This window comes from Oryctolagus cuniculus, chromosome X, assembly GCF_051225735.1.
Source record: "Oryctolagus cuniculus isolate XC-2025 breed Fujian yellow rabbit chromosome X, ASM5122573v1, whole genome shotgun sequence".
NCBI classification, from domain to species: domain Eukaryota; kingdom Metazoa; phylum Chordata; class Mammalia; order Lagomorpha; family Leporidae; genus Oryctolagus; species Oryctolagus cuniculus.
The window spans coordinates 22,006,901-22,027,080 of record NC_142888.1 but is presented as its reverse complement, the minus strand read 5'-3'; the positions used below and the strand labels follow the sequence as shown (position 1 = coordinate 22,027,080).

Here is a 20,180-nt window from a genome sequence, read left to right as displayed (position 1 = left end):
TTCTACTTATTCTCTTATCTTGAGCCTGGATCTTGCCAACTTTTGTAATTTATTTGTTTGAATTGTGAGGCATATGATATGAGTTTGATGACTAGATAGGCAAATGAGACCTAAACTGAATTCATAAAATGTTAAATTGCATTCCCTGGAACCAGGCCATTAATCATTCAAGACTTCTTGACTTTCCCAAAATTATATGATAAACCTGACTAGGGCAGAATAATTACTGTCCTTTTCAAATATTTTTTCACTGAATAATTAATAACAAGTCAGAAAGATAGGCTGGAAGACTCAGTGAGGATGAAAGAAAGACTCATAAAAATATTTGGATGACCATATTGAAAATTCAGCCATTTTTACATACTGCCTGCAATATTATTCCACAAATGCATTGAGAACATAGTATATATGTATTTAAATAGAATAACTTATAAGTAGATCGCTTAATAAAACTATAGAGTATACTGTATGACATTCTCTCAACAAATGTTGCAGAGAAGTTGGTTTGATGAGTCCAGATTCGTGTCCTGGTGTTGATGACAATTTATGAGACCAGAAACAATAGTGAGATAGAAGTAGTGAAGTTTTATTTAAAAGACCGAACAAACCAAGGGGCTGGTAGAAGAAAGACCGAGTTGCTGAGGTCTTGCAGTCTAGGGGTATTTGTGTGTCCTTACCACATTATCTGCAAGGAAAAAAGTAGTGGTTATACATTAGTTACTGAGAAAGCTGAGGGCAGTTTTAATGGAGTCCTTTCCAGTCTGTTCTAAACCTAGATGTTGTGATCATTGATAAGTGTTTGTTGCAAGGGGCTTCAATCCTGTTCTGTTTAGTGCATATGTGCTGGGAAGGAACTGTGGGATGGCAGTAGTCTGGACTGCTTTTGTCCCAAGCTCCCTCACAAATACCAGGAAGTTGTGACTAGACTCTAGAAAATCCTCTGGGCATAAAATTAATACTCTCTCACTGTCCCCCATCAGAACTGTTAGGAAAAGAGTACAGATTGGTGCCTCCTCACATGGAACACCAAAATGTTAGGAAAAAAGGTGCAGAAAAGAGGAGGCAGCATATGAATTCATAGGCAGATCGAATTTATTACGAGAGAATAAACTTGCAAAGGTGGGTGACCAACCACATGGCAGGAGTCCCAGACCCCAGTAGGCTGGGCTTTTCTAGATCTTAGGAGGGATAGGGGCAGGAGTGAGGGTGGGGGTAGGGGGCAATAGGCAGAGGTAAATTTTTCCACGCTGGTCTTTGATGTGGCCACCAGGTGTGAGATCAAATTGAGATTCAGGAACAAGAAATAAATTCCAATATTATCTTTCTTTTGGGCAACGAGCAAGAGTGGCTAAGGCTTATGTCTTTGGTCCATCAATTACCATGTTTATAGAATGGCAGATGTCCTAAACAGCACTCTGACCTCAGAATCAGCCCTTAAGGCATTTGGATCTGGCTGAAGAGCCCATGAGAATATTTTAGGCATAGAAAGCCAAGACACTCTGGCAAAAATAAATAAATAAATAAATAAAATAAAAAGACCTAAATGAAAGATCTCCGCAAGTGAGATCCCAGTAGAAAGAACAGGCCATCAAAGAAGGAGGTATCTTTCTCTGAAGCGGGGAGAGAACTTCCACTTTGACTATGACCTTGTCTAAATAAGATTGGATTCGGCGAACTCAAAAGGCTTACCATAGCCTTGGCAACTCATGAGAAGAGCATAGGGTGATTACTGACGCCATGAACAAGAGTGTCAATTTGTTAAGTCAACAACAGGAGTCACTGTGCACTTACTCCTCATGTGGGATCTCTGTCCTTAGTGTGCTGTACATTGTGATTTAATGCTATAACTAGTACTCAAACAGTATTTTACACTTTGTGTGTTTCTGTGTGGGTGCAAACTTTTGAAATCTTTACTTAATATATACTAAACTGATATTCTGTATATAAAGACAATCGAAAATGAATCTTGATGTGAATGGAAGGGGAGAGGGAGTGGGGGATGGGAGGGTTGTGGGTGGAAGGGAAGTTATGGGAGGGAAGAAGCCACTGTAATCCATAAGCTGTACTTTGGAAATTTATATTTCTTAAATAAAAATTAAAATTACCATGTTCAGTGGAAAAAAATTCTATTCAAGAATTTTCCACTAATTTGTTCTGCAAATTGAATTAAAAGTTGTGTTCCTTTTAGTGTGAACATCATATATAAACCATCATCAAGCTTAATTTTTACATCCATATTCATCTGAACATTTTTCTTTTGTTCTCTGCTTCTTTGTTCCTTTTCTCAAGTCCAGTATTGTCACTTCTTCATTCATTATTTCTTCTTATATCTTTCTTTTGACTGTTTTATATATATACATATGTATATGTTCTTATATCCTTTTGTCCTTTTGACTGTTAATAAGAAATTGTGGTCTATGGATATCTCTTGCCAGAATCACAGAAGGAAAACCGAAAACAGTAGAAAATAGATTTTTTTATTTTTTTATTTTTTTTTATTTTTTATTTTTATTTTTTGAAGTCTATGTATGTGTGTGTAGGAGTACTTTATTTTTTTTTAACTTTTCTTTAATGAATATGAATTTCCATAGTACGACTTATGGATTACAATGGCTTACCCCCCATACCGTCCCTCCCACCCACAACCCTCCCACCTCCCACTCCCTCTCCCCTTCCATTCACATCAAGATCCATTTTCAATTATCTTAACATACAGAAGATCAGCCTAGCATACATTAAGTAAGGATTTCAACAGTTTGCTCCCACACAGAAACATAAAGTGAAAAATAATAGATGATTTTTTTAAAATGATGATGAAATCAGATCAGACCGATTGTCATGTTTAATCCCAGTGAGAGTCAAGTTGGGAATTGATAATTTCTTCTTTTTTTATTTATTTTTTTTTTACAGAAGATCAGTTTAGTATGCATTAAGTAAAGATTTCAACAGTTTGCACCCCCATAGAAACACAAAGTGAAATATACTGTTTGAGTACTCGTTATAGCATTAAGCCTCAATGTAGAGCACATTAAGGACAGAGATCCTACATGAGGAGTAAGTGCACAGTGACTCCTGTTGTTGACTTCACAAATTGACACTCCTGTCTATGGCATCAGTAATCTCCCTATGCTCCAGTCATGAGTTTCCAAGGCTATGGAAGCCCTCTGAGTTCTCCGACTCTTATCTTGTTTAGACAAGGTCATAGTCAAAGTGGAGGTTCTCTCCTCCCTTCAGAGAAAGGTACCTCCCTCTTTGAAGACCTGTTCTTTCCACTGGGATCTCACTCACAGATATCTTTTTGCCAGAGTGTCTTGGCTTTCCATGCCTGAAATACTCTCATGGGCTTTTCAGCCAGATCCGAATGCCTTTAGGGCTGATTCTGAGGCCAGAGTGCTATTTAGGACATCTGCCATTCTATGAGTCTGCTGAGTATCTCACTTCCCATGTTGGATCACTCTCCCCTTTATTTATTCCATCGGTTAGTGTTAGCAGGTACTAGACTTGTTTATGTGCTCCCTTTGACTCTTAGTCCTTTCATTATGATCAATTGTGAACTGAAATTGATCACTTGGAATAGTGAGATGGCATTGGTACATGCCACCTTGATGGGATTGAATTGGAATCCCCTGGTATGTTTCTAACTCTGCCATTTGGGGCAAGTCAGCTTGAGCATGTCCCAAATTATACATCTCTTCCCTCTCTTATTCCCACTCTTATGTTTAACAGGGATCACATTTCAGTTAATTTTCAACACTTAAGAATAACTGTGTGATAATTACAGAATTAAACCAGTCATATTAAGTAGAACAGACAAAAAAAAACTACTAAGAGGGATAATGTATTAAGTTGTTCATTAACAGTCAGGGCTATGCTGATCAAGTCACCGTTTCTCATAGTGTCCATTTCACTTCAACAGGTTTCCTTTTTGGTGTTCAGTCAGTTGTCACCGATCAGGGAGAACATATGGTATTTGTCCCTTTGGGACTGGCTTACTTCACTCAGCATGATGTGTTCCAGATTCCTCCATTTTGTTGCAAATGACTGGATTTCATTGTTTCTTACTGCGGTATAGTATTCTAAAGAATACATATCCCATAATTTCTTTATCCAGTCTACCGTTGATGGGCTTTTAGGTTGGTTCCAGGTCTTGGCTATTGTGAATTGTGCTGCGATAAACATTAGGGTGCAGACTGCTTTTTTGTTTGCCAATTTAAACTCCTTTGGGTAAATTCCAAGGAGTGGGATGGCTGGGTCGAACGGTAGGGTTATCTTCAGGTTTCTGAGGAATCTCCAGACTGACTTCCATAGTGGCTTGACCAGTTTGCATTCCCAACAGTGGGTTAGTGTCCCTTTTTCCCCACATCCTCGCCAGCATCTGTTGTTGGTAGATTTCTGTATGTGAGCCATTCTAACCAGGGTGAGGTGAAACCTCATTGTGGTTTTGATTTGCATTTCCCTGATTGCTAGTGACCTTGAACATTTTTTTCATGTGCCTGTTGGCCATTTGGATTTCCTCTTTTGAAAAATATCTATTGAGGTCCTTGGCCCATCTCTTAAGTGGGTTGTTTGTTTTGTTTTTGTGGAGTTTCTTGATCTCTTTGTAGATTCTGGTTATTAACCCTTTCTCTGTTGCATAGTTTGCAAATATTTTTTCCCATTCTGTCGGTTGTCTCTTCACTCTCCTGACTGTTTCTTTTGCAGTACAGAAACTTCTCAATTTGATGCAATCCCAATAGTTGATTTTGGCTTTGACTGCCTGTGCCTCCCGGGTCTTTTCCAGAAATTCTTTGCCTGTGCCAATATCTTGAAGGGTTTCTCCAATGTTCTCTAATAACTTGATGGTGTCAGGACGTAGATTTAGGTCTTTAATCCACGTTGAGGTGTAAGGTAGGGGTCTTGCTTCATGATTCTGCACGTGGAAATCCAGTTTTCCCAGCACCATTTATTGAATAGACTGTCCTTGCTCCAGGAATTGGTTTTAGATCCTTGATCAAATATAAGTTGGCTGTAGATGTTTGGGTTGACTTCTGGAGTTTCAATTCTGTTCCATTGGTCTATCCATCTGTTTCTGTACCAGTACCATGCTGTTTTGATTACAACTGCCCTGTAGTATGTCCTGAAATCTGGTATTGTGATGCCTCCGGCTTTGTTTTTGTTGTACAAGATTGCTTTAGCTATTCGAGGTCTCTTGTGCCTCCATATGAATTTCAGCATCATTTTTTCTAGATCTGAGAAGAATGTCTTTGGTATCTTGATTGGGATTGCATTGAATCTATCAATTGCTTTTGGGAGAATGGACATTTTGATGATGTTGATTCTTCCAATCCATGAGCATGGAAGATTTTTCCTTTTCTTGGTATCCTCTTCTATTTCTTTCTTTAAGATTTTGTAATTCTCATTGTAGAGATCTTTAACGTCCTTGGTTAAGTTTATTCCAAGGTATTTGATTGTTTTTGTAGCTATTGTGAATGGGATTGATCTTAGCAGTTCTTTCTCAGTCATGGCATTGCTTGTGTATACAAAGGCTGTTGATTTTTGTGCATTGATTTTATATCCTGCCACTTTGCCAAACTCCTCTATGAGTTCCAATAGTCTCTTAGTAGAGTTCTTTGGATCCCCTAAGTAAAGAATCATATTGTCTGCAAAGAGGGATAGTTTGACTTCTTCCTTCTCAATTTGTATTCCTTTGATTTCTTTTTCTTGTCTGATGGCTCTGGCTAAAACTTCCAGAACTATGTTAAATAGCAGTGGTGAGAGTGGGCATCCCTGCCTGGTGCCAGATTTCAGTGGAAATGCTTCCAACTTTTCCCCATTCAATAGGATGCTGTCTGTGGGTTTTTTATAAATTGCTTTGATTATATTGAGGAATGTTCCTTCTATACCCAATTTGCTTAGAGTTTTCATCATGAAAGGGTGTTGAATTTTATCAAATGCTTTCTCTGCATCAATTGAGATAATCATATGGTTTTTCTTTTGCAGTCTGTTAATGTGGTGAATCACATTGATTGATTTGCGAATGTTGAACCATCCCTGCATACCAGGGATGAATCCCACTTGGTCTGGGTGGATGATTTTCCTGATGTGTTGTTGCACTCTATTGGCCAGAATTTTATTGAGGATTTTTGCATCTATGTTCATCAGGGATATTGGTCTGTAATTTTCTTTCAGTGCTGCATCTTTCTCTGGCTTAGGGATTAAGGAGATGCTGGCTTCATAGAAAGAATTTGGGAGGATTCCCTCTTTTTCGATTGTTCTGAATAGTTTGAGAAGAAATGGGATTAGTTCTTCTTTAAATGTCTGGTAGAATTCAGCAGTGAATCCATCTGGTCCTGGGCTTTTCTTTGTTGGGAGGGCCTTAATTACTGTTTCAATTTCTGTTTCAGTTGTGGGTCTATTTAGGTTTTCGATGTCTTCATGGTTCAATTTAGGTAGATTGCATGTGTCCAGGAATCTATCCATTTCTGATAGATTTTCCTGTTTGCTGGCATACAGGTCCTTGTAGTAATTTCTGATGATTCTTTTTATTTCTGTGGTGTCTGTTGTTACGTTTCCTTTTTCATCTCTGATTTTATTGATTTGGGTCTTTTCTCTTCTTTTTTTAGTTAGTTGGGCCAATGGGGTGTCAATTTTGTTTATTTTTTCAAAAAACCAGCTTCTCGCTTGGCTGATTTTTTGTAATGTTTTTCTTGATTCAATCCTGTTAATTTCTTCTCTTGTTTTAATTATTTCTCTTCTGCTAGATTTGGGTTTGGTTTGCTGCAGTTTTTCTAGGTCCTTGAGATGCGCTGAAAGCTCATTTATTTGCTACCTTTCCAATTTCTTGATATAGGCACCTATTGCTATAAATTTGCCTCTCAATACTGCTTTTGCTGTATCCCATAAGTTTTGATATGTTGTGTTGTTGTCTTCATTTACTTCCAGAAAGTTTTTGATTTCTCTTTTGATTTCTTGAATGACCCATTGTTCATTCAGGAGCATGTTGTTCAGTCTCCATGTGTTTGCATACTTTCTGGGGTTTCCTGAATTGCTAATTTCCAGCTTCATTCCGCTGTGGTCTGAGAAGCTGCATGGTATGATTCTAATTCTTTTAAATTTGCTGAGACTTGCTTTATGGCCTAGTATGTGATCAATCCTAGAGAAGGTTCCATGCACTGCTGGGAAGAATGTGAAGTCTGTAGATGTAGGGTTGAAAGTTCTGTAGATATCTGTTAGATCCATTTGGGCAATAGTGTCAATTAAATCTGCTGTTTCCTTGTTGATCTTCTGTCCTGATGATCTGTCTATTTCTGAGAGTGGAGTATTGAAGTCCCCCATGCTCTTTTACTGGTAGGTGTTCTTCCTTTCCCTTCTTTCATATTGATGGCCGTGTTTCTGTGTTTCTGAGTGTAGCACATCTTTAAGTATCTTTTGCAGGGCCGGACGAGTGGCCACAAAGTCTTTCAATTTCTGTTTGCTATGAAAGGTCTTTATTTCACCTTCATTCACAAATGAGAGCTTGGCAGGATATAATATTCTGGGCTGGCAATTTTTCTCTCTTAGCACCTGTGCTATGTCTCGCCATTCCCTCCTAGCCTGTAGTGTTTCTGATGAGAAGTCTGCTGTGAGTCTGATTGGAGATCCTCTGAGAGTAATCTGACGTTTCTCTCTTGCACATTTTAGGATCTTTTCTTTATGTTTCACTGTGGTAAGTTTAATTACCACGTGTCGTGGTGAGGATCTCTTTTGGTCATGTTTATTGGGGGTTCTATGAGCTTCCTGTACTAGGATGTCTCTGTCCTTCTCCAAACCTGGAAAGTTCTCTGCTAGTATCTCACTAAAAAGGCCTTCTAATCCTTTCTCTCTCTCCATGCCTTCAGGAACTCCTAAAACTCGAATGTTGTTTTTTTTTTTAATAGTATCCTGTAGATTCCCAACAATATTTTTTAGATTTCTAATTTCCTCTTCTTTTCTTTGGTTTGACTGTATGTTTTCCTGTGCTCTATCTTCTAAGTCCGATATTCTCTCTTCTGCTTCACCCATTCTGTTTTTAAGGCTTTCTAATGTGTTTGTCATTTGATCTATTGTGCCCTTCATTTCATTTTGATTTCTCTTTACTATCACACTTTCCTGTTCTACTAGATTCTGCGTTTCATTTTGATTCTTCCTTAAAATTTCATTTTCACGAGAGAGATTTTCAATCCTGTCCAATAAGGATTTCTGTAGTTCAAGGATTTGCTTTTGAAAACTTCTAAATGTTCTTATCATAAATTTTTTGAAATCCGTATCTTGCATTTCTTCTATCTCATCATCTTCATAATCTTGGTTTGGGGTGTTTTGTTTATTTGGAGGCATCATAGTGTCATCGTTGATCTTGTTCCCTCGATTTCTGTGTTTGTTGCTTGGCATAGTTAATTCTTCTTTCGTCACTGTGCGTTTTTTTTTTTTAATTTTTTATTTTATTTTATACTCTGTCCGTGTTAAGTGGACTGCCTTCTGTTGGAGGAGCCTTGGAGGCTTGAGATGGGTGCAGCCTGAGAGCTCTGCTTGGTTCTTCCTGGTTAAGGGTGTGCAAAGGTGACACCCTCAGGTTATGCGTGGTAAATCTCTCTCTATTTATTTATTTATTTATTTATTTTATTTATTCATTCAGGGGGTAAGTAATACCTCACGGGCACGGCTGTGCAGAATTGATGGTATTTAGCTTCCAGTCTCTGGCTTCTACCCAAAGAGTCTGTGTAGGCTCCTCTGGACTCCCACTGGGTTGCCTAGGCTACTGAATTGTAGTGACTCAGTTCCTTAGCTCTCCCCTGTTGATATGTAAATCCAGAGAGGGGGCCTGCTCTTTGTCTCTTGCGAATTCTTCAAGCCTTGCAGCCTTGCAACCTTTGCAAGGTTAGGGCAAAGAGAAACCCCCAAGCTTTTTTTTTTTCCTTCTTTCCGGTAGTGAGTTTGCTGCACTTTCCGGCCCCCCTGTAGATTCTGACCCCCGTTTCCCTGCCAATATCTCGGGTTATTGAGCTCACCTCCCCTTCCAGCGCCGATGTGTGGACTCGGAGTCCTGGACGTTGCAACTCTCCCCGCTGTTGTCTGTGTGACATGCACTCCCCTTCCTGCACTGGCGCGCAGACCCTGCAGCTCCCGCGGCACCTGCGGCTCCCGCGGCTCGGCTTCCGTGCGGTGGGCGACCTTGTTCTCCCAGTAGGTCCTCCGATTCACAGCCACTCGATCCAGAAGAGTTTACTCTGCAATATTTTCCTGGTTCTTTTTTCTGAGGCTACCGTAACTCCCCTTTTATTAAACTAAATTTTCCCGGTCTATCGGTGCGCGCCCTCATTATTCCGCCATCTTGGCTCCGCCCCCGAAAATAGATTTCAAAAGCCTTTTAGCAATTCTCCCTGACTAGTTTTTATTTCCAACGCTTAGCATGTTCTCAACATTGGTTGCAGAGAGTCTAAAACAAAGATGAAATCAAAATATGCCTATCAATACCTTTCATTGAGTAATTGCCCTCAGTTAAGCAGATCCTAAGTTGTTCGACTTAAAATTCATTGCTCTCTTCAATATCATTTTATCTTAAACATGCAACCAATTTATACTATTATTTCTTAATAATAGTATAACTATCCTCAGAATTAGCTACTCAAGTGTCCATAAATTCCATGCTTAGTTACTTTATCTTTCTTTCATTACAATCTTCCTAGTGCATTACTTTCTTGTCTATCTCATTGTTTCCTGGCAAATTTCTACTGTTCTTCTCGATCAAGCACACTTGTTTATCAATGATCTCTCTTTTTACCATCATGAAAAAAATATGTTCTCCGTCTTTACATTCTAGAATGTAAATCTAATTTATCTATTTATGTTATAGAAATTAGTGAACATGTTCTAGGATACCATGTACACAAGGAAAGATTATGCCTTAAGAGGAGGACCTTGTTAAGGACACGGTTGACCCAGCACAAGGTTACACCCACTTAAAAAAGAGACACATTTTTCTTGTTCTTACAATGGTAATATTTGCTCTGTAAGGTTTTCTCATCCACCTGCAGGGGTCACCTGCTCCAAAATCACAGTTTCTGTGTGAACTGAGCCAGCCTTTTACAGGGTTGCCTTCCCTCACTTGAATAAGACAACTTTGAGTACAAGAGTTATGCCTTTCTTATGTGTTTACCCCCTGGAAGCCTAGAGAATTCACATTTTGCTGTTGCTGATTTAACTTTTGGGAGGTGTGAACACGATACTAAATGGAATGTATTGAGAACCCATCTTGAAAATGGCAAAAAATTTAAGACTTTATTTATTTATTTGAGAGGTAGAGTTACAGACAGTGAGAGGGAGAGACAGAGAGAAGTGCCTTCCCTCCATTGGTTCATTCCCCCAAATGGCCGCAACAGCCAGAGCTGCACCGATCCAAAGCCAGGAGCCGGGAGCCTCTTCCGGGGCTCCCATGTGGGGGCAGGGGCCCAAGGACTTGGACATCTTCTACTGCTTTCCCAGGCCATAGCAGAGAGCTGGATTGGAAGAGGGGCAGCCGGGACTAGAACCGGTGCCCATATGGGATACCAGCCCCACAGGTGGAGGATTAACCCACTGTACCACGGAACTGGCCCCCAAAATGGCAAATTTTAAAAATTGGAATATTCTTTCTCCATATTGTATAGTGTTTTTCTAAACTAAATAAATGGAGAGAGGTACACTTAGCACAGCAGTAAAGATATCACTTGTGACATCCACATCCCGTATTGGAGTGTCTGGGTTTGCCAACTCTACTTCTAATTCCAGCTTCCTGCTAATCTACACTCTGGGGGCTAGCAGGTGATAACTCAAGTACATGGGTTCCTGCCACCCATGGGGAAGAAATAGAGTGAGTTCCAGGCTCCTGGCTTCAGTCTGGCCCAGACCCAGCTGCAGTGGGCATTTCAACAGTGAACCAGTAGATGGAAGATTCTCTCTCTCTTTGTCTGCCTTTCAAATAAATAATAATTACATAATTATAAAAGGAGCAAGTATATCTGTAAAAATTAGAATGGATTTGGGAAAATAGGAATTATTATTTCTTCATCTGCTATATGGCAGTTGAAGTGGTTTCCTCTGGTGCTAATATATTAGTACACTCAGAGTATGTGAACCATTATAAACTAAATAGTAGTACCACTATAAGAAACCCAGAGAAGACTAAAATGGTTGCAGATTTCCCACTTCCAGATTTTCTCCTCGCACTTACTTTAAGGAGCATACAATTGCTCATTTGGGGGATGACAATTTTATGGCAATAGCGAAATGAGGGGGTTCAAGTGAGAGAAAGCCAAGCAATATGGAGGAGACCCACATACATGATTTTGTGAACATTTACTGCTTTGGTGGAGATTTCAGTGTCTGTAGCTTAACAGTAGTTATGAACACAACAGTGTACATTCCCAATAAAGTTTCTAGTATTAGAGAAAACAATACAGACTTAACTGTTAGTGACAAAAGTTTGTGTGTGTCTTCTGTGGATTGTTAAAATATTAACTAAAGGGCTTGTGTTTCATCTGTGTTAAGTACACTGCCAAGACTGGAGTGGCTTCCTGAGCATCATCTGTTGAAAGCAAATGTAAAATGCCAATTTTTTAGCTGTAGGCACCAGGGCTAAAGACAAAAATTGACATAAACAATAGATGGAATGAAAAGCCAGGAAAGCAAGAGGCTGGGAAAAGAAATAACTGGAGTAGAAAAGACTTCAAAAAGTTGGGGAATATAGAAAGACATGTCCATATTGAGGGTTAGATGCACATTCAGAAAATATCTGCTGAGATGAGGACCTAGCAATTTCACTCTTATATATATTCTCAAAAGAGAAAACAGATGTTCAAACAAAAACTACACAAATGTTTGTAGCAGTACTATTCAAAATAGTCAAAAATGGAAATACCCCAAAATCCATCAACTGAGGAGTGGTAACAAAATTTAGCATATCTATAAAATTGAATATTAGCTACATAAAGGATTAAGCTATTGATATATGCTGTAACATGGATGATTGTAAGGCAGAAGGCCAGAGTGTAGTTCAATATATTTAAGAGCTGGCATGGTGTACCCTTAGACAACATTGTTTCATGACATAAACAACCAAGAAGACCTTACAGCTTCTTTCATCTGGGATTAAGCACTTGTGCTGTTTACCTTTTTTGACTTGGCAAGGCTGAAGCTGGCTTTGGTTTGTGGAGCCTTGGGGTAGAATTACACACATTTGCATTGATTGCTCAGAGATGCTGACTCCCATGCAGGCTTTCTTAAATCAACAACGCCTGGAATATAGTCTCAATTGTTTCTGACCGAACAAATTAGTGGGCAGACAATGACAACAAAGGCTTGAAAGAGAAATCTACCAGAGTGTAGGAGTCTAAGCTACCTCAAAAATGCCCAAAGTTTGGTGGGAGAAGGCTGACTATGTCACAGCAAGTGACTGCAATTAGAACCTTAACTTAATCCAGCCCCAAAGTCAAGGATTCCCATCCAAGTAATACCTGATGCTCATGCTTCATGCTCATTTTCTTCCATACAGGTGAGTCCAGTAATGCTTATTGACTTCCTACTTGGGGACTCAGGACTGGACAGTTTTTCACGTACTGCGTACCAAAGTGAAGACAGAGCCCAGGGTCATGTCAATGAATTGCTATGTTTTGCAGTATCTGTGTTTGATATTGGACTGTCATTTTTACCAAGTAATCTCATGATGTCCTAAACTCAGAAACTTTGTTTTATTTCTCCATTCTTTTCTCACATGTTTCCCAATCCCATGCCTTAAAAATTGGCCTAATCACACTTATTTTTAAGTTCCTGCTTTCTTTTTTTTTAAAAATTATTTATTTGAAAGAGTTACGCAGGAAGAGGAGAGGCAGAGAGAGGTATTCCATCTGCCGGTTCACTCCTCAGTTGGCCACAATGGCTGGATCTGTGCCAATCCGAAGCCGGGAGCCAGGAACTTCTTCCAGGTCTCCCACGTAGGTGTAGGGGCCCAAGGATTTGGGCCATCTTCTACTGCTTTCCCAAGCCATAGCAGAGAGCTGGATTGGAAGTGGAGCAGACAGGCAGGACTTGAACCGGCACCCATATGGGATGCCAGCACTGCAGGCGGTGGCTTTACCTGTTATGCTACGGCGCCAGCCTCCCTTGCTTTCTTTTTTTAAGATTTTATTATTTATTTGAAAGGCAGAGATATATAGAGAGAAGGAGGGAGAGAGAGAGGGAGAGAGAATCTTTCATCTACCGCTTCACTTCCCAAATGGCCATAACAGCTAGAAATGGAGTAGTGGGGACTCAAACCAGCGCCTATACAGGATGTTGACACTGCAAACAGCAGCTTAACCCTCTACACCACAATGCCAGCCCGAAGTCCCTGCTTTCTTAGGAGAGCTACTTAAAACATGGCAGCAATCAGAACTTATCTCACTATCATTTCTGTTATGTGCTACCTATTGTGTAAAATTTTTCTCTGTACACTGACTCCTTACTTGACCACCTTGTAATATACTTTCTTAGTGCAAAAAAACAAAACAAAACAAAAATTGTTGCTTCAGTATTTTGACTTTCTGATGTGCTTGGGCAAATGGAATAATTTTGGTTTTATGACATTTGTATAGGAGTCTGTAAACCTTTCCTCACAGCAGGTGTAGTTTCTCAGCTACTGAGTCGTAATTCTGCTAGAGAACAGACATTACTTTTGATTTCTGGCCCTTGATAGTATGAAATTTTGACTTCTCTAGGTTTCCCCCCCAACTTTAAAATATCAATGAATTTTGCTGGAACTTTTTAGAAGCATTTCCCTATCAGAGAGTTTTTAAGTAAATCTTTTTATTGCAAAGTTCAAGTTGTACAGCTAATACAAAGCAAGTGACCTTTCCTTGTTAGCAACAGTACTAGAAATTCTCCTGTTGTATAAGGGAAGACTATCCAACAAAGGTCTAATTACAGATTTCAACATGTGGTTCTTAATGGCAAAGTTGTTATGGCATTTTCATTAGAGTAGAAGTCCACTAGGTGGGCTTGCAGCATGGCTGGGTTGTACATTTAAATGCATACTTGGACTTTTCAACATACTTACCAATATAACTAAATGCATATTTTAGTAGATCCATTTGAAACACAAGTATTTTTAATGGATATAATCCATTAGATCAAGAACTGTATAACTTATTTGACAAAATAAATTCCATAATTTTTTCCTAGTACTTTCTCTACCAAGAAAAAGTCATGCTTTAATAAAGATGACAAATTAAGTGCAATTCTATTTAAACTGATATAAGTTCTAGAGTAGAATGTTACTATTCCAACATTTTAATCCTAAGAATAAAATTGACTTCATTGCTATGTTATTATAAATCAACATTAGCATTTTTCTAAACCTATGCTATACATGCATATTAAGAGGATTCAGAAGCATTTGATCAAACTAGTGACACCAATGTAGTTTCTACTTTCCACAAATTTTTATATAGGAGAATACAGTTAAATCAGATATCCCTTTAAATTTTTGCATAACTATTATTTATTTAATAAGCAGACGTAGAGGTAGGAGTAGGGGGAGGGGTATATACAGGTAGAAGTATCCAACCTGCTGGTGCACTCTCCTAATACCCATGGTGGTTGGGTTTGGACTGGGACTTGAGACCAAAGCAGGAATCACAAATTCAATCTAGGTCTACCACACAAGTGACAGGAGCACATTTACTTAAGCCACCTCACTGCCTCCCAGGGTCTGCATTAGCAAGAAGCTGGGTCAGGTATCAAACCCAAGCATTCAAGTGCCTTAACTGGGCTGTTAACCACAGGCCAAACTCCTAATCCAACTATTTCTTTAAAGGAAAAGAGAAGCAAGATAAGACTCATACAACAGCATTTCATGCATAATTTTACATGGAAACTCAAATTTTATTTTACTTATTTAATATTCTGCATTATTTGTCATGTGTAAATCATCCTATACTTGTATATACTTGATAAGTCTGGCCAATGCTTTGAATCAAAACATGAGGCCTGAAACAGATGACCCATCTGAGTCTTGCCTGGACTCCTGATTTATGAAAGCTATAAGATAATAAACATGTCTTGTTTCAAGATTCTAAATTTGCATTAATTTCTACACAGTTCCAGATAACTAACAATGATAAAATGAAGCAAGATCAGTCACCCCTCCACTCTGCTTTCATGGGACTTTTATCAAGTCATTGAGAATTTATTCACAGCTACTGTAATTCTTTGTCTTCTTCGCTAGTCTAAATGCAGAGTTGAGGACTGAGATTGTTGTTTATGCTTCTAGAACAAGGGTAGGGAGCATCTGACCAGTAGGTCATATAAGGCCAGTGAAATCATCTGGTCTGGCCTTGCCAAGGCAAACACAGGCAGGACTTGAAATTCAATAAATCTAAAGCAGGCTAATTTTTAAGTAGATAATTTTGTGTGGCCCACAAATGATGTTATAAATATCCAAATGGCCACTGGAAGAGAAAAAAGGTTCCTTGCTACTATGCCTCACATACTGCCCAAAACACAGGAAGTACTCGAAAAAATGTTAGATATTAACATCAATAGTGGAATAAATCAGCAATCTTAATAAGGACTTCATGACAGTAAAGAGATAGGAAAGTGGTATGAAGTACTGCTTGCAAAGAGAACAAGATTTTGTTTCTAAAAGAATGGATAAGTCACAATTCTCTACCTTTGAATTTTAGGCTAGTCATGCTGAAAGATAAACAGTGGTATGACAGATGTGATTCCAAAGCAACTGAAAATTCTCTTTATTGCTTTGTCATCATTTTTAATATTCCTCTGGGAAGAGAACAGTGGAGGAAATGAAATAGAAATCTTCATAATAAACTATGAAGTTTCAGACTACAAAATAATTTTTAGAGAGAAATAATTGCTTAATACTCTCAAGCCTACACTTCACCTTAACTAAAGTGGGTAAAATATTATTTAGACTCATACAATGATGAGAACAGTCTGAGATGGAATATGTTGAAGACACAGTCTGTAGTTACTACTAACTGATTGATTCACTATCACTTTTCTGAAAGAAAAGAACATTCTCTATAATGGTCTTAAAAGGCTAGTAAATTGCCTGTTTGAGGCGAAAAGGCATCTTTGTTTCTAGCACAGAAAATGAAGGTTGACTACACAGTAAGACTCTTGCCACTAAAAGTCATGGATGTCAGCTGCACATTAAGAGATGTACAAACTATGCCAAATACAAATAAAAAGATGTTTAAAATCATGTCCTTGATTGAATTGCATCTTGGACATAGATATTGATAAGTTTTGAGCTGGAAAAAGTATCTGAAAAATATAAAAATTATAGACTATTATTTATATATTAATTGGTGATTTCTCGTGGTTGCCTTATATAGACTGATTTTCTAATCATGTTTAGAAAGTTCACAAGTGTGAAACCTCAGATGAAAAAGTACCAGGCATTGTTTCTGTGAGGTATTCAGGACATCCATGACACTAAAGAGAAGTATCTTCCAATTCCAGGTGTAAAGCAATCTTGCTTTGTGACGTTAACGCACAGCTGATGAACTTAATTTTTTTGAACCATTTGTTCCACATTAGCACTTAGCAAATATTTTCTAACATACAATTTTGAATTAGTTATCTAATAGTATCTCTTCAGCTCGTTTTCTTAAGTCCTCAGCTGTATTTAACCAGCTTTCTGTACTTTGTTCATCAGCATACTATAGGCTGATAGAATCTTGTTTCACATGACATATGCTTTACAACTTTGGCCTGAGTCACATGATTGCCTTATCTTTAGATTCTTTTTATGTATTCTTGTTTATATTTTAAATATAAAATAATATACTTACATTGAAATCATGTTCATATCAGTCTTCAAAAGTATTATTTCTAGTGATCTTTAATTTGTAACTGCTAATCTCCTTGGGAAAATAACTATGTAGGTTGCATGAGAGTGTGAGTGATGCTTGATAAGGATTCAAGTACACACTGAAATAGAGAAGTTCTTGATTCGAGGGCAAAGAGCTCAGTTTAAGGAAAGGAAAGTATTTCCCTTCTTGCTCTCTGCTATCAAATATTGAGATATGTACTTTTGTATTTTACTTTCTTCAATGTCTGGCAGAAAACAAGATACAAAACTTATAAGAAAATTTCTTCAGCATTATTTATAAGATAATTCTCAAACTTCAGTGATATTCGAAGACTTTAGATGCTAACAGGTTTAGGGCTGTACTCACGTTGAAGTAACTTTTGACTTCAAGATAAAATTTTGGAAGTGTATGACATACTTTGTTTAAACATACAGATAATAAAGAGGTCTGAATTAGATTAATCAGTAATTTATTACAGTTAAGTGTGATTTCTAGTTTCCTAATTCTGTCTGCATGTTTATATGTATGTTTATATATGTAAATATATATATAAATAAATTTTCATTATTTTAAGAAGTACTGAATAGTAGCACTAGCTAATTTCAAACACAAATTTTAATTACATAACAATGAATTTAAAACATCTTTAAGTGTAAACGTGCTTTCTTTAGCCTTTTACTAGAAATAATTTTCAGGTATAAAGAATTCAAATAAGATTATGCAGACAATATTTTTCAAATAAAGGCTAAGGTTCTTTAAAGATAAAAAATCTAATTTAAAATATCAATTATGGCAACTTTTGTTATTGAATGTCACTGAAGGAAATCACTAATTTGGAATTGTTGATACTCTGGCATAGTTTACCCCTGTGAACCAATATTGAAATAGTAGTGCCTGTCACAGAATATGATTCTTAACAACTCATTCAAACACTTGAAATACGAGTGTGATTCAAAATGTCTTTGGGTAATGGAATTAAGTTTATTTTAGTGCAATTTTTTTTGAAATTAATGCAGTTTTCTCATAATATGCATTTCCCATGAATTTTTGAAGACTTCTCATTGATAAAAAAAATTCAAGAAATAGCTACTATAATTGAAAATATTTCTCTAGATATATGTTATTAGTGGAAATATAAAACATTGGAGTAAGCAAAAATAGTGATTATTTTTACTGATTTTTTTAAAGTAATGGAATTTAAAATTTCATAGAACAATTTTATAATAGATAAACACAAAACCTTTGTATCATACACATAATGAGACAACATGACTTCCTTATGGTCTCCGGGCTAATTATAGGTTATAAGCCAAGAACCATTCACATTGAGTCCAGTATGATTCCTAAAACCTCTTGTGTATGGGCATTAACAAGGTATCCAATGTAGATAAATGTCTGCAACTTAAAATTACCTGGTTTCAGTGAACACCAGAAAAAATGGATTGACTGAAAGGAATAAAAAGCCTCCTGGAATAGTCTTCCCCTCATGTTCAGTGATATGTGCAAGTAGATAAATAACTTGTGATGCCCAAATACTCAGCGAAAATGAAAACAGAAATTTCAACCATAGCATTCTTTTTTGAATACTTACCAGAGTCCTCATGCAACTGTGAATTTACATCCAGCCTATATTTAGTGTTTGCTGATGAATGAATGAATAAATCAAAGTACTAAAAGGTCATATTCTCTGATTCAAAATGTGAAACCTTACTTCTAGTCAAAAAGAAACTCAAAAGTGCTACAGTGTTCACCTAACTTGAAAACTCCTATGTGAAACTATCACTTAAGTGTCATAATGGACATCTCATCCCCAGGCCTCAAAATATTTTTCAAAGGATGTATTTATTTATTTGAAAAGCATAGTGACAGGAAGGGAGGAAAGGAGGGAGAGGGAGAGAGAGAATGAATATGAATATCTTCCATCTGCTAGTTCACTCCTCAAATGCCTGCAACAGCTGGGGCTGGGCCAAACCAAAGCCAGGAGCCAGGACTCCCACCAGGGTCTTTCACATGGATGGCAGGGACTCAAGTAATTGAGCCATCATCTTCTGCCTTCCAGGAGCTTTAGCAGGAAGCTGGATCATAAGCAGAATAGCTGGGACTGGAGCCATATCCTTGAATATGGGATCCAGGTTTAACCCACTTTGCTACAACTCCTGCCTCATGCCATAAAAGCTTTATTTTGGAAGTGGAGGTACACACAGCAAGATGGCATATGGTGCTTCCTGTATTGGACTTCACATATCCCTGCTACCTCAGTTAAAAAAGAATATGTGCTATTTCCACAGATTTTCCATCCAACATACAAATGGCTGTACCTTGGGTCCAACCCTCTAAGTAGTGACTAGTGACAATGTAGACAAGCAATCAAGGCCACAGAACACCTGTCATCTGGTGTGCCAAAGACTCAGAAACCATGGGAGGCATTCTAAGTAGAAGATATCACCTGAATTGATTTAGCATATGTGCCTACACCCATCATTTTACCTATAGAGTTACTAAGGTAATTAGTACCAGCATACACCACTTCAAATTACCAAGTAGAAAACAGTAGATACTTGAAAATGCACACCCACTTCCACTATTCATGAGACTCCTGTCCTGTTTTACTTTTCTGTCATCATTTACTAATATCAATTATTCACATGGCCCTAACCTCTGGGGAGTAGGGCCACCTTCCACAAAGAAAGAAATACTCATCTCCAGTAGGCATCAAGACAGTTCCCAGCCCTAGACCATTGATGAGAGTGCAATGGAGTCCCAGAATAGTCAAGACATGTAACTATTCAGTAACCCATCTTTAGCACCATTGAGTGACACAGGAAAGGAAGCTATACTTTGCCTGTTGGTATTCTTAGGATTGGTGTCTATATGTCTCTGTTCCTTTCATCTAGCAGACCTGCCTGCTGAACCATTCAGCTCAAAATGGTCACTCATATAATTTTTCCTGGACTTTTCACTAGGTTCTCTACCTTTTCACTTTCTGGTTCTTTTTCCATATGATTTTGAACTCTGCATTCAAAATCTGGACAGTTATCTAAATCTGTGGACTTGGTTTAGCATGTGATTTTTCTCCATAGACTCTGAACAGTGTATTTTTCCTTGCTAAGGTTTTCTTGTCTGGCATTATTCCTTGGCACCTGGTAGTTCTGACTGAATCATTGTTTCTTAAGTTAAGGGGAAATGTTGTGTTGCTATATCACAACTTTAGAACATGCCTATAAATATATAGTTTTCTCAGGACATCATTGTGTAAATCTAGCTATATATGAGTGAGGTTGTAATGTAATTTTCTGTTTAGTCTAATTAAACAATAGGAAATACAAAATAATTGAC

At 37.8% G+C, this 20,180-nt stretch overlaps 1 long non-coding RNA gene across 18 annotated transcripts in view; it reads left to right on the top strand.

Annotated features, from left to right (window-relative positions):
* Positions 1-20,180, top strand: part of LOC149119571 (uncharacterized) — a 150,698-nt gene that overhangs the window by 26,466 nt on the left and 104,052 nt on the right. The gene's annotated exons all lie outside the window — the stretch shown is intronic.